The sequence below is a fragment of the Salmo salar genome, chromosome ssa01 (genome assembly GCF_905237065.1).
Source record: "Salmo salar chromosome ssa01, Ssal_v3.1, whole genome shotgun sequence".
NCBI classification, from domain to species: Eukaryota; Metazoa; Chordata; class Actinopteri; order Salmoniformes; family Salmonidae; genus Salmo; species Salmo salar.
Genome location: NC_059442.1, coordinates 95,366,016 through 95,379,050, shown reverse-complemented (window position 1 = coordinate 95,379,050; position 13,035 = coordinate 95,366,016). Strand labels below are relative to the sequence as shown.

Sequence of the window (13,035 nt, the reverse complement as noted above, 5' to 3'; positions counted from 1 at the left end):
CGTGCCCTACGCAGACACTGCTTGTGCTGGAGGTCTACGATGGCAGGGAGCTCGGCACAAGTGATGTGCTGGACGGTTTTCACCACCCGTTGCAGGGCCTTCCGGTCAGCCATGGAGCATCGACACTGTCGCGCTGTTAGTCAGAATACTCTCGACCGTGCAGCGGTAATAATTCACCAGGATCTTGGGAGACAGGCGGGCCTTCTTCAGCCTCCTCAAAAAGTACAAGCTCTGCTGCGCCTTTTTGACCAGGGTTGAGGTGTTGAGGGTCCAGGAGATGTCATTGGAGATGTAGACACCCAGGAATTTGAAGCTGGGCACACACTCCACCTCAGTGCAATCAATGAGAACTGGGGTGTGGCTGCAGCTTTTAGACTTCCTGTAATCTACAATGAGCTCGTTGTTTTTTTTGCATTGAGGGCCAGGTTTTTGTCAGCGCACCATGCAACCAGGTGCTTGACCTCCTCTTTAGGCTGACTCGTCATTGTCACTGATCAGGCCTACCACCATGGTGTCGTCTGCGAACTTGACAATGGTGTTGGAACCGTGTAAAGAAACGCAGTCGAAGGTGAAGATGGACTACAGGAGGGGGCTCAGCACGCAGCCCTGTGGCACATCGGTGTTCAGGTTCAGGGTTGAGGAGGTGAAGTTGTCTAACCTGACAGTTACAGAGAGAGGGGCTGATTCCTAGGTCATAGAGTTTGGTGACCAGCCTAGAGGGAATGACCGTATTGAATGCTGAGCTAAAGTCTATGAACAGCATTCTCACATAGGTGTTGGTTTTGTCCAGGTGGGTCAGGGCAGATTGTAAAGCTGTGGAGATGGCGTCCTCTGTAGACCTGTTTGGTCGGTAGGCAAACTGGTAGGGATCCAGTGTTGGAGGGAGACAGGACTTAAGGTAGGCCAAAACCAGTTTTTCAAAGCACTTAATGATCGTGGGGGTGAGTGCAACAGGTCGGAAGTCATTCAGGCTTGATGCGGTCGACTGCTTTGGCACTGGCACAATGGTTGCGGTCTTGAAGCACGTGGGGACAACCGCCTGGGCCAGTGACAGGTTGAAAATGTCAGTGAAAACCTCGGCCAGCTGCCCAGTACATGCTCTGAGCACATGACCGGGGACGCCATCAGGACCAGCAGCCTTGCATGCATCCACCCTGCTCAGTGACGACAACACATCTGCGATGGATAGTCTGAGGGGCAGGTCGTCTGGGGTGAGCTCAGCTTTGATGGCTGGATCTTTGTTGTCCCTGTCGAAGCGAGCATAGAACTTGTTTAACTCGTCGGCGATGGAGATGTCACTGGCTGTGGGGGTAGGGTTTTTTGGCCGGTAGTCTGTGATGGCTTGGATGCCCTGCCACATGCGTTGAGGGTCGGAGTTATTGTTGAAGTGCTCCTCAATCTGCAGTTTGTGGTCATGTTTAGCCATCTTGATGCCCTTTTTCAGGATGGCCCTGGATGAGCTGTAGGTTTCCGCATCGCCGGATCTAAAAGCAGCGTTGCGTGCCTTTAGCAGTAGTCGGACCTCTCTGTTCATCCAAGGCTTCTGGTTGGGGGAAGGTCTTTATTAGTTTATGGGTGGTGACATTGTTGATGCGGATGGTGACGTAATCCAGAACGGAAGAAGCATATGTTTCAATGTCCGTAGGAGAGTCAAGGGTGGCCTGAGTGGCAAACAATCTCCAGTTTGTGTGTTGAAACTGATGCTGTAGTAATGAGTCTGACCCCTCTGGCCACACTTTGACTGTCCTCACTGATGGTTTCACACATTTAATGAGGGGTAAATACTTGAAGTGGGAACAGACTTGGAGTAGGAACAGTGAAAGGTGATCAGACTGTCCAATGTGGGGGAGGGGAATGGCTTTGTAAGCCTCCGGAATGTTTGTATACACGTGGTCTAGTGTATTGTCTCATCTAGTGGGGCAGGAGACATTTTGGTGGAATTTGCGAAAAACAGTTTTGAGATTTGTGTGGTTAAAATCCCCTGCAACAATAAAAGCATGTGTGTCCGAGCTGTGCGCCAGTAGTTCAAACAGATAGCTCGGTGCACACCACATGTCAATACCTCTCACAAATACAAGTAGTGATGAAGTCAATCTTTCCTTCACTTTGAGCCAGGAGAGATTGACATGCATATTATTCATGTTAGCTCTCTGTGTACATCCAAGGGCCAGCCGCGCTGCCCTGTTCTGAGCCGATTGCAAGTCTCTTTTTGTGGCACCTGACCACAGGACTGAACAGTAGTCCAGGTGCGACTAAACTAGGGTCGGTAGGACCTGCCTTGTTGATAGTACTGTTAAGAAGGTAGAGCCGAGCTTCATTATGGACAGACTTCTCCCCATCTTAGCTACTGTTGTATCAATATGTTTTGACCATGACAGTTTACAATCCAGGGTTACTCCAAGCAGTTTAGTCACCTCAACTTGCTCAATTTCCACATTATTTATTGCAAGATTTAGTTTAGGTTTAGTGAATGATTTCTCCCAAATACAATGCCTTTAGTTTTCTTTCAATATTTAGGACAAACTTATTCCTTGCCACCCACTCTGAAACGAACTGCAGCCCTTTGTTAAGTGTTGCAGTCATTTCAGTCGCTGTAGTAGCTGACATGTATAGTGTTGAGTCATCCGCATACATAGACACACTGGCCTTACTCAAAGTGGCATGTCATTAGTAAAGATTGAAAAAAGTAAAGCGACAGCTGCCCTGTGGAATTCCTGATTCTACCTGGATTATGTTCTAGAGGCTTCCATTTAAGAACACCCTCTGTGTTCTGTTAGACAGGTAACTCTTTATCCACAATATAGCAGGGGGTGTAAAGCCATAAGACATATGTTTTTCCAGCAGCAGACTATGATCGATATGTAAAAAGACGCACTGAAGTCTAACAAAACAGCCCCCACAATCTTTTTATCATCAATTTCTCTCAGCCAATCATCAGTCATTTGTGTAAGTGCTTGCTTAAAGTCCTTCCCTATAAGCGTGCTGAAAGTCTGTTGTCAATTTGTTTACTGTAAAATTGCATTGTGTCTGGTCAAACACAATTGGTCGGCTAGTTGAGCCAGTAAAGGGGGCTTTACTATTCTTAGGTAGCGGAATGACTTTTGCTACCCTCCAGGCCTGAGGGCACACACTTTCTAGTAGGCTTAAATTGAAGATATGGCAAATAGAAGTGGCAATATCGTCCGCTATTATCCTCAGTAATTTTCCATCCAAGTTGCCAGACCCCGGTGGCTTGTCAGTGTTGATAGACAACAAAAACATTTTCACCTATTCCACACTCACTTTACGGAATTCTAAATTACAATGCTTGTCCTTCATAATTTGGTCAGATATACTTGGATGTGTAGTGCCAGCATTTGTTGCTGGCATGTCATGCCTACGTTTGCTAATCTTGCAATATCAGTTTGCAATATCAGTTGGTTTTGTGATGAATGAGCCATCTGATACAATTAATGATGGAGCTTAGACTTTTTTCCCAAGATTTCATTTAAGGTCCTCCAAGCTTTTTATCATTCTTTGTTATTTATCTTTGTTTCTTGGTGTAGTTTCTTCTTTTTATTCATCCCTCTCAAGCATAACATTTTTTCAATTCCTTGTCAATCCACTGGGATTTAACTGTTTTTAGTCATTTTCTTGATGGGTGCATGCTTATTAGTAACTGGAATAAGTTATTTTGTTAATGTGTCAAGTGCAATGTGTGTTTGCTCCTCATTACACACCATGTCCCAACACATTTTCTTCTTTACATCAACAACATAAGAATCACTGCAAAACTTATTGTATGACCTCTTATGCACTACATTAGGCCCAGCCTTTGGAACTTTGGTTTTCCTAGATATGGCTATTATATTGTGATCACCACATCAGATGGATCAGGATACTGCTTTCAAGCTAATTTCTGCAGCATTAGTAAAAATGTGATCAATACATGTTTATGATTTCATTCCTGTGCTGTTTGTAAATACCCTGGTAGGTTGACTGATAACCTGAACCAGGTTGCAGGCACTGGTTACAGTTTGAAGCTGTTAAGAGTCAGTGGGTACAGCAATGGTTTCTTCAAGTTGAGGAGCATTTTATTGTAGCGGCAGGTAGCCTAGCGGTTAGAGAGGTGAGCCAGCAACTGCTTGACTGAGGGACCTTACCAATAATTGTATTTGTGGGGTACAGAGATGAGGTTGTCATTCAAAGATGAACGGAGCAAAGTACAGGAAGTTCCTTGATGAAAACCTACTCCAGAGCGCTCAGGACCACAGACTGGGGCGAAGGTTCACCTTCCAACAGGACAACGACCCTAAGCATAAGCACACAGCCAAGACAATGCAGGAGTTTCTTCGGGACAAGTCTCTGAATGTCCTTAAGTGGCCCAGCCAGAGGCTGGACTTGACCCCGATTGAACATCTCTGAAGGGACTGAAAAAAGCTGAGCAGCAACGCTCCCCATTCAACCTGACAGAGCTTGAGAGGATCTGCAGAGAAGAATGGGAGAAACTCCCCAAATACAGGTGTATCAAGCTTGTATAGTCATACCCAAGAAGACTCGAGGCTGTAATCGCTGCCAAAGGTGCTTCAACAAAGTACTGAGTAAAGGGTCTGAATACTTATGTAAATGTGATATTTAAGTTTTTTTAAAGTTTTTTTAATTAAAAAATCCAGTCACTATGGGGTATTGTGTATAGATTGATGAGGAAAAAAATGATTGAATACATCTGTAATCTACCAAAATGTGGAAGAAGTTAAGCTGTCTGAATACTTTCCGAAGGCACTGTTTGTATATACAGCCTTCAATGTTAGAACAGTAAACATAGAAATAGTGCACATAGAACAGCTATACCACTTCTTAGACTTGATTTCAATGAGAATGACAGATCTATAACGAACAGCATTTCTATGTGAATTTGTCCAGGTCGCCCAAAAAGTTACATATTGCAGTTTTAAGTCAGTTTTGATGAATTCTTGGCTACTGACTGATCTCTCGGTAAGAAAATACCTCAATCAGTTCCCTAACTTCTGAAACCCCCCTCCCTCAGTGCTCCTAAATTATTTCTAAATAAATAACTTATATTGGTTCATGTTGTGCTTTTCTTGTGTTCTTCTAATGCCTGTTCATTAATGATTGAGGCTTGTACCTTTTCAGGTGGTTATGTTTAGGCCTTCCTGTGCTCTTACAGAAACAAAACAATGACAGTGCAACATGACAAGCAGAATGTCATCGAACAGTCTGTCTGTCTGTCTGTCTGTCTGTCTGTCTGTCTGTCTGTCTGTCTGTCTGTCTGTCTGTCTGTCTGTCTGTCTGTCTGTCTGTCTGTCTGTCTGTCTGTTGTAATGTCATTATGACATGTTCAGTTAGTAGAATGCTGAGTGACTCCATTGATTTAGATCAGAGTTCTTCTGGGTGCAACAGTATCTATGTGTCTCAAATGACACCCTATTTCCCCCATAGGGCTCTGGTCAAAATATAGTGAAGACGATGCCGTTTGTGATACACCCTGTGTCAGTCCACCCACAGTTTTAGCAAGATTTCAGATCAACAATTGGGATCTTGCCTGTGAACAATTTAACAGCAAACTCTTTCAGAGAGACATCCCACACCACAATGCAGACTTACTCTCTCTCTTTCTCTCTCTCTCGCTCTCTCTCTGTTTCAGGTTATACACCTGCGTAGCCTGCTGTCTACTCATGGTGAGTCATCATCTCTTTCAAGTTTTGCACAAGTAAGACTACACCTGTCTGGCTGGCTCTACAGTAATTTAGGTCTAAACCAATTTCACTCACGCTCCGCAGTTCTCTTCAGAATCAGGTTGTTATTGTAAAATAAAATGTGTTCTCATTCTCAATGACGTACCTGGTTAGATAAACACACACACAAAGTATTCAGAGGTGTTTCTATTTTATGACATTTTATTTAACCTTTATTTAACTGGGGAAGTCAGTTAAGAACATATTCTTATTTACAATAAGAATATAACCAAAAGGCAAAAGACCTCCTGCGGGGACGGGGGTTGGGGGGCAAAAAAATAAATTTAAAAAATAAATAATAAAATACATATATATATGACAAAACACACATCACGACAAGATAGACAACACAACACTACATAAAGAGAGACCTAAGACAACAACATAGCAAGGCAGCAACACATGACAACACAGCATGGTAGCAGCACAAAACATGGTACAAACATTATTGGGCATGTATGGACTTTCTTTTTACCAAATGGGCTATCTAATGTATACCAACCATACCTTGTCACAACACAAATAATTGGCTCAAACGCATTAAGAAGGAAAGAGGGCACCACCTAAGCCCCTTTTTTATTTAGAAAAAAACCTAGAGAGGCTGTTAGCTGTCCCCTCTGAGGAGAGCTGCGGTTTAATGTGCCTATGCTTCCACTCCATATACTGCTCTGCTGCAGTAGATGTTAGGGACCACACCGCATAGTAGTGGACCATGCTCCTGTCACTACAGATACTGCTCTGCAGGGGCACCACGACAACAGCTCAACACCCCTTAAACAGCTGACAGAAGCAGATAGAGGCACACACACTGTTCAAAACAACACACACAGCCCAGTCATGACGCATCAGAGCAGATACTGTACAGGCTACTTAAAGTCTGGTAACGTTGCAGCTAAATTGTGGCCACCAGATATTTCTTTATTTATTATTATATCTATTGTTATCATGTAGATGTTTAGATGTATGCCCCAGGAAGACCACATCCACTGTCATGGATGACCCCACCCACCCACACAGGAAGACCTCTCTCTCTCTCTCTCTCTCTCTCTGTCTCTCTCTCTGTCTCTCTCTCTCTGTCTTTCTGTCTCTGTGTCTCTGTGTGTGTGTGAAGGCCTTGCCCAGTGAAACTTGTTCTCACAAAATGACTTTGTGTCCAAACAACAATTTCATGGCTGGGCAGTCGCAGAATAATTACGAGGCCCCCAAGCAGACACATCGATCAGCACTCAGTACCTCTCTCCAAAATAAGAGCTCATTTTTGATAGGTAGCTTCTCACCAAATAAATGAATTGCACTATCTGCCACTGCTAGTCTTAAGACAAGTCTTTGAAAAAGGATTATAGAATAATACATTATTATTCTTTGCTGATGGGCTCTCTATTTCTGCCTTGGTAAGCAACATAAAAACTATTCTGAGGCAGTGGCACCCAACGTCCTCTCACTACCCGAAAAAAACAGGTAGACATTACTACAAGGGCTGTGTCTTTACTGGTATACTACTAAAATAAAAAATTTGCAAACATCACTGCTAAACAAAATCAAAGTTTGGAATATAATTTAATTTAGCAGAATAGCTTTAAAAACATATTCCACCCTGATTACAAGAGCCCAGTATTAAATACGTCGTCCACCCTGATTAGAAAAGCACAGTATTCAATTGGAGCTAGCTACAGAATGCCCTGACTGACAGAACCACAATTCATTCAGTATGCCACTGAAACACATTCCCTGACTGACAGAACCACTATTCATTCAGTATGCCACTGAAACACATTCCCTGACTGACAGAACAACTACTCATTCAGGACACCATCCAACCTGGAACTGAGTGAATAGTGTTTGATCTGATACTATTTTGAATGCCAAGAAAAAAAATACAAATGAAAACAATAAAAGAAAGTACATTACAATGACATATTTTACTTTATGGGGACTGAATGCTGAGTTAAGGCTGCCAGGCTTGCTAGGATAGACCAGATACAATTTCAATTAGCACTGAGGTGTGAAGTGAGAGGTGTCGAGGCCTTTGGGCCCAACAAGTGGCAGGAGTCTTTGAAGCCGTCTTTGAAGCCCCCCTCCCGCTGTTCAAAGACCATCCACTGGCATTTTCTACAAGAAATCTGTCTCCAGAAATAAAAGCTTCTCCCAAGTGGGTGTGACACTAGCCCCAAGTTGATATATATTTTATTTTTTGCTATTTGCTTCATGACTCCTGCTTGCTTTGTTGGCTATGAACTTTCTTGTTTACCCAGCCGTGAGACAGACTATGTTTGTTCACACACTCTGGACTCTGACTCTCTATTGGTTACACAGACTTTTGGCATGCCATCCTATTCTAACCACTTCTCGCCGGCTTTGTATTCATGCTACCTGATGAAATTGCTGTACAATATGATCTTGTTCCCATGTAATGCCCATTCAGATGTCATAAATCAGCACTGCTGAGCTCTCCCTGTCCTCTGCGTGCCTAGGCATCTCCCTGTGGCTCAGTTGGTAGAGCATGGTGTTTGCAACGCCAGCATGGTGTGTGCAACGCCAGGGTTGTGGGTTCGATTCCCACGGGGGTTGTACAAAAAAATAAATAAAGAAAATGCATGAAATGAAATGTATGCATTCACTACTGTAAGTCGCTCTGGATAAGAGCGTCTGCTAAATGACAAAAATGTAAAATGTTGATTGTATTACTGCTGATGATATCTGGAAGTGTGCATGTACACCCTGGCCCATCTACTGTTACTAGCCCAAATTCTGACTTGTGTTCTGATATCTGCTTCACTGATTTCTGCTCTCGTAAAAGCCTGGGTTTTCTGCACGCTAACACTAGAAGCTTTTTACCTAAAATGGAACAATTGAAAGTGTGGGTTCACAGCTCCAGTCCAGATGTGTTGGTTATTACTGAGACATGGTTAAGGAAGAGTGTTTTGAAACTGATGGTAACCTTTCTGCTTATAACCTTTTTTTGGCAAGACAGATATTCCAAAGGTGGGGGACTGGCAATCTTTACCAAGGATCACCTTCAGTGCTTGGTTGTCTTCATCTAGTCTGTCCGCAAACAATTTGATTTGCTGATTCTAAGCATTCAACTTTCAAATAGCTCTTTGTTGACTGTTGCTGGGTGCTATCGTCCTCCATCAGCACCGGCCTGCACCCTACCTGCCCGAAGTGCTCTCCTGGCCCCTTACACTAAGTCTGAATTTTTCCTGATAGGTGACCTAAACTGGGACAGGCTTAAACCACCTGAACAAGTCCTAAAGCAATGGGACTCATTACATCTTTCTCAGATTATTACCAATCCCACAAGATATGACTCCAAAAACCCAGAAAAGGCTACTCTCCTTGATGTTATCCTCACAAATAATCCTGAGACGTATCAGTCTGGTGTTTTCTGTAATGACCTTAGTGATCACTGTTTTACAGCCTATGTTCGTAATGGTTGCTCAGTGAAACGACCTGTCCTGACTTGCTAAAAAACATTAATGAGCAAGCCTTCCTTCATGAACTGGCCTCTGTAAAATGGTATAGAATCAAATCAAATCAAATTACATTTATTTATATAGCCCTTCTTACATCAGCTGATATCTCAAAGTGCTGTACAGAAACCCAGCCTAAAACCCCAAACAGCAAGTAATGCAGTTGTAGAAGCACAGTGGCTAGGAAAAACTCCCTAGAAAGGCCAAAACCTAGGAAGAAACCTAGAGAAGAACCAGGCTATGAGGGGTGGCCAGTCCTCTTCTTGCTGTGTCGGATGGAGATTATAACAGAACATGGCCAAAATGTTCAAATGTTCATAAATGACCAGCATGGTCAAATAATAATAATCACAGTAGTTGTCGAGGGTGCAACAAGTCAGCACCTCAAGAGTAAATGTCAGTTGGCTTTTCATAGCCGATCATTGAGAGTATCTCTACCGCTCCTGCTGTCTCTAGAGAGTTGAAAAAAGCAGGTCTGGGACAGGTAGCACGTCCGGTGAACAGGTCAGGGTTCCATAACCGCAGGCAGAACAGTTGAAACTGGAGCAGCAGCACGGCCAGGTGGACTGGGGACAGCAAGGAGTCATCATGCCAGGTAGTCCTGAGGCATGGTCCTAGGGCTCAGGTCCTCCGAGAGAGAGAAAGAAAGAAAGAGAGAATTAGAGAGAGCATACTTAAATTCACACAGGACACCGGATAAGACAGGAGAAATACTCCAGATATAACAGACTGACCCTAGCCCCCCGACACATAAACTATTGCAGCATAAATACTGGAGGCTGAGACAGGAGGGGTCGGGAGACACTGTGGCCCCATCCGATGATACCCCCGGACAGGGCCACAGGCAGGATATAACCCCACCCACTTTACCAAAGCACAGCCCCTACTCCACTAGAGGGATATCTTCAACCACCAACTTACCATCCTGAGACAAGGCCGAGTATAGCCCACAAAGATCTCCGCCATGGCACAACCCAAGGGGGGCACCAACCCAGACAGGAAGACCACGTCAGTGACTTAACCCACTCAAGTGACGCACCCTTCCTAGGGACGGCATGGAAGAACACCAAGTAAGCCAGCGACTCAGCCCCTGTAATAGGGTTAGAGGCAGAGAAACCCAGTGGAGAGAGGGGAACCTGCCAGGCAGAGACAGCAAGGGCGGTTCGTTGCTCCAGAGCCTTTCCGTTTACCTTCACACTCCTGGGCCAGACTACACTCAATCATAGGACCCACTGAAGAGATGAGTGTTCAGTAAAGACTTAAAGGTTGAGACCGAGTCTGCGTCTCTCACATGGGTAGGCAGACCATTCCATAAAAATGGAGCTCTATAGGAGAAAGCCCTGCCTCCAGCTGTTTGCTTAGAAATTCTAGGGACCATTAGGAGTCCTGTGTCTTGTGACCGTAGCGTACGTGTAGGTATGTACGGCAGGACCAAATTGGAAAGATAGGTAGAAGCAAGCCCATGTAATGCTTTGTAGGTTAGTAGTAAAACCTTGAAATCAGCCCTTGCCTTAACAGGAAGCCAGTGTAGGGAGGCTAGCACTGGAGTAATATGATCAAATGTTTTGGTTCTAGTCAGGATTCTAGCAGCCGTATTTAGCACTAACTGAAGTTTATTTCGTGCTTTATCCAGGTAGCCGGAAAGTAGAGCATTGCAGTAGTCCAACCTAGAACTAACAAAAGCATGGATTAATTTTTCTGCATCATTTTTGAACGGAAAGTTTCTGATTTTTGCAATGTTACGTAGATGGAAAAAAGCTGTCCTTGAAACAGTCCTGATATGTTCTTCAAAAGAGAGATCAGGGTCCAGAGTAACGCCGAGGTCCTTCACAGTTTTATTTGAGACGACTGTACAACCATCAAGATTAATTGTCAGATTCAACAGAAGATCTCTTTGTTTCTTGGGACCTAGAACAAGCGTCTCTGTTTTGTCTGAGTTTAAAAGTAGAACGTTTGCAGCCATCCACTTCCTTATGTCTGAAACACAGGCTTCAAGCGATGGCAATTTTGGGGCTTCACCATGTTTAATTGAAATGTACAGCTGTGTGTCGTCCGCATAGCAGTGAAATTTAACATTGTTTTCGAATGACATCCCCAAGAGGTAAAATATATAGTGAAAACAATAGTGGTCCTAAAACGGAACCTTGAGGAACACCGAAAGTTACAGTTGATTTGTCAGAGGACAAACCATTCACAGAGACAAACTGATATCTTTCCGACAGATAAGATCTAAACCAGGCCAGAACTTGTCCGTGTAGACCAATTTGGGTTTCCAATCTCTCCAAATGAATGTGGTGATCTATGGTATCAAAAGCAGCACTAAGATCTAGGAGCACGAGGACAGATGCAGAGCCTCGGTCTGACGCCATTAAAAGGTCATTTACCACCTTCACATGTGCAGTCTCAGTGCTATGATGGGGTCTAACACCAGACTGAAGCGTTTCATATACATTGTTTGTCTTTAGGAAGGCAGTGAGTTGCTGCGCAACAGCTTTTTAATTTTTTTTGAGAGGAATGGAAGATTCGATACAGGCCGATAGTTTTTTATATTTTCTGCGTCAAGATTTGGCTTTTTCAAGAGAGGCTTTATTACTGCCACTTTTAGTGAGTTTGGTACACATCCGGTGGATAGAGAGCCATTTATTATGTTCAACATAGGAGGGCCAAGCACAGGAAGCAGCTCTTTCAGTAGTTTAGTTGGAATAGGGTCCAGTATGCAGCTTGAAGGTTTAGAGGCCATGATTATTTTCATCAATGTGTCAAGAGATATAGTACTAAAACACTTTAGTGTCTCCCTTTATCCTAGGTCCTGGCAGAGTTGTGCAGACTCAGGACAACAGAGCTTTGGAGGAATACGCAGATTTAAAGAGGAGTCAGTAATTTGCTTTCTAATGATCATGATCTTTTCCTCAAAGAAGTTCATGAATTTATTACTGCTGAAGTGAAAGCCATCCTCTCTTGGGGAATGCTGCTTTTTAGTTAGCTTTGCGACAGTATCAAAAAGAAAGAATCAGCTTGATCCCCTCTGTCAAAGATGCTTTGACCTTCTTTTTTGATATTTTCAGTGGTATTGTTAACAAACACGCTCCCATAAAGAAAATGAGAATTAAAAACAGGTTCAGCCCCTGGTTCGACCGTGATCTTGCAGAATTACTCCACCTCAAGAATTGCATTTGGCGAAAGGCTCGGCACACACGTACTCAGGCTGACTGACTATCGTTCAGGCAAATGAGAGATAAGTGCACTCAGGCTATCCAGAAGGCCAAAGTTAGTTACTTAAGGAGCAGTTCTCTCTCTGTGGGTCTAACCCAAAGAAGTTCTGGAAAACGGTTAATGACCTGGAGAATAAACCCTCCTCCTCACAGCTGCCCATGTCCCTTACAAGCACTGACTGGCTTTTCTTGATGTCTATAGTATTCTCTCTGGTATGCAATCTGGTTTCCACTCAGGTTATGGCTGTGTCACTGCAACCTTAAAGGTCCTCAATGATGTCACCATTGCCCTTGATTCTAAGCAATGTTGTGCTACTATTTTTATTGACTCGGCCAAAGCTTTTGATACGGTAGACCATTCCATTCTGGTCTCTGAGGGGTCTTTGGCCTGGTTTGCTAACTACCTCTCAACAACATAGCTCAGGCAGTAGGATGCTCTCTCATCCATTTATATGCAGATGATACAGTCTTATACTCAGCTGGCCCCTCCCCAGATTTTGTGTTAAATGCTCTACAACAAAGCTTTCTTAGTGTCCAACAAGCTTTCTCTACCCTTAACCTTGTTCTGAACACCTCCAAAACAAAGGTCATGTGGTTTGGTAAGAAGAATGCCCCTCT

General features: G+C 43.7%; 1 protein-coding gene across 1 annotated transcript in view; it reads left to right on the top strand.

The window, feature by feature from the left end:
• LOC123744734 (protein TANC2) overlaps positions 1–13,035 on the top strand; it is a 229,658-nt gene that overhangs the window by 39,515 nt on the left and 177,108 nt on the right. Inside the window, exon 2 of the mRNA XM_045724545.1 lies at positions 5,645–5,678. The gene's annotated coding sequence lies outside the window, so the exon portion shown is untranslated. The remainder of the gene's footprint in view (positions 1–5,644; positions 5,679–13,035) is intronic.